Consider the following 2,405-nt stretch of genomic DNA (forward strand, 5'->3'; position numbering starts at 1 on the left):
CCGGCAGCCGCCAGCGGTCGGACCACTCCCCGAGGGCTCACGGGAAAGGGGCGGGGCTCGAGGGAAGCCGTCGGAGCGCGCCGCCGCCGCAGCCGCTCTTAAAGGGACCGCGGCACCCCCAGCTCGCTCTTCGTTTTTCCTTTGCCCTTCTGCCCCTGGACACGCGTACTCAGGCGCTGCCGGGGAATGAAAGGCCATCGGATCTTGTTCATTGCCTTCTGCTAAAGAAACATGGGCTCAGTGTAATCAAGCAGAGGCAGACCGCGGTCTGTCTACTTTGATCCTATTCTTAGAGCTCTCCAGGGAATTGATCTTTCATAACCCATCTCAATATCGTCCCCCAGTGTCTCTTAACAGGATAAGAAGTTGTCCCCTCGGGAGTGGCCTCACTCTCCATCTCTGTAATTTAAATCGGATTCTCCTTGTTCTGTCCTCATTGAAAAAGAAATATTATAGCGGTTAGTAAAAGAATTGACTCAAAGTCGTGGATATTGTGTGTGTGTGCATAGTTAGTTTTCTTAGCATGTTATCACCTGATATAAGTCATCTCTCATGTCAGAAACCTGCATAGAGAAACTCATCAACCTCTCAAAGAAGAGTCAGTCGATTTATGTTCATATTTACCAGTGCTGGCAAACACTCCCCTTCTGAAGAAGAAATCTTTGGTGGAATGGGTTTCACATTCTCCTCTTGCTCCTTTTTTACTGCTAGTTTTAAAAGCAAATGTTCCCAATTCGGAAGTCACCCTTGGTTCCTATCTCTCATCTCTCTTCCCCAGCATTGCCCCAAACGTATTTTTTTCTGTTCGCGGACTGTCAACCTCTCTCACCAGCATTTTCACAGTTCTCACTTCCATGCTCAAGCTTTGTCTTTGAGAGCAGTGGATTCCTATTTCTGCCATATTTCTCATATCAGTTTTTAGTTTGTGTGGGTTCTTTGTTTTCTCTAGACTTTCATTTCAACATTAATGTGCTACAAGGCTCAAGCCCTGGCCTGCCACCCTACCTTCAGGCCTCTACCTGCTGGATTCTGATCATATCCTGTTGAAGCTCCTACCACCCTCTAAACCAAAAAGTATTTTGAAATGAGCTCCTGGTTTCCTCCTACAAATACATACTCTTTCTCAAAATTTTCACACCATCACTGGTACTACTATCAATTCAATTCCTATCATTCTTCCTAGAACTCATGATTCTCAAACATTTCCATCTCATGTCCACATAATCTCCCTGTGAAAACAACGCACAGGCAACTCCAAGTTGCCCCAGTGTGTATTCACCTCCACTAACCAGATCTTTAAGTTCTAAGGACAGTGAACTTAAAAAAAAAAAAAAAAGAATAATGTTCAACTCCAAGTTCTGCCCCAGACCAGAGTCACTGACTGTGTACCCATTCTCTCCTCTTTGTACCTGGGTTCTGTCTGTCTTCCCAAGAAACCTCACGGCTGCCTGTCCCCTATACCCAGACTCCAGTGGAACTACACTGCCTTATTCACACAGAACTGGACTTTGTAGAGGCAAGAAACCTAGATTAGGATCCTTCCCAGACTCCCCAGACCTATCTTAGTCACCTCAGACCTGGTGAATGAGCTTACCTGCTTCTTCAGGCCTAACCACTCATTCCAACCACTTTTCGCTCTATGTGAGTATTTTGGAACTTGGAAAAAAAAAAGTCACAGACTGCTCCCCTGACCACTGATCACAGTTAGCAAATGTCTTCAACCCCCAGACTCTATCTATGTTTATGTGACCCCAACACCTTAGTATGATCCTCAGCAACCTCTTTGTATCAGAGTTCCAGGAGAAATCTTGAGATGGCAATAACTCTACCAGGTAGCCAATCCCCATAAGCCTTCGAATACCCCAGAATGTACTTCTCTCTCCATCCAATGCTGCTCTACTACTGACCCCCACTCCCCAGTCTCACCTGTCACTACTGCCCTCCCTGCCAATTCTTGTCAGTGTACTCTCTGGAAGGCCCTCCACTGTGAACAGTCTACCCAACCCTCTCAGTTGCTGCATTGATGACCCTTCCATCTCCTCCCATTACCAGCCCCGAATATCTCCCAGGATATCACATGCCAAGAAGCTGTTGTGGCCAGACTTGGTGGCTCAGCCTATAATCCTAGCACTTTGGGAGGCCAAGGCAAGTGGATTGCCTGAGTCCGTGGGTTCGAGACCAGCCCGGGCAACTTGGCGAGACCTCATCTCTACAATAAATAAAATATTAGCCAGGTGTGGTAGCGCACTCCTGTAGTTCTGGCTACTTGGAAGGCTGAGGTGGAAGGATCGTCGGAGCACAGCAGGTCGACACTGGGGTGGCCGTGAGTGTGCCACTGCACTCTAGCCTGGGCGACAGAGTGAGACTCCAACTCAAAAATAAAAAATAAAAAAAGAAGGCATTGC

This window comes from Carlito syrichta, unplaced genomic scaffold (assembly GCF_000164805.1).
Source record: "Carlito syrichta isolate Samal-C Ts95f unplaced genomic scaffold, Tarsius_syrichta-2.0.1 Scaffold313184, whole genome shotgun sequence".
NCBI classification, from domain to species: domain Eukaryota; kingdom Metazoa; phylum Chordata; class Mammalia; order Primates; family Tarsiidae; genus Carlito; species Carlito syrichta.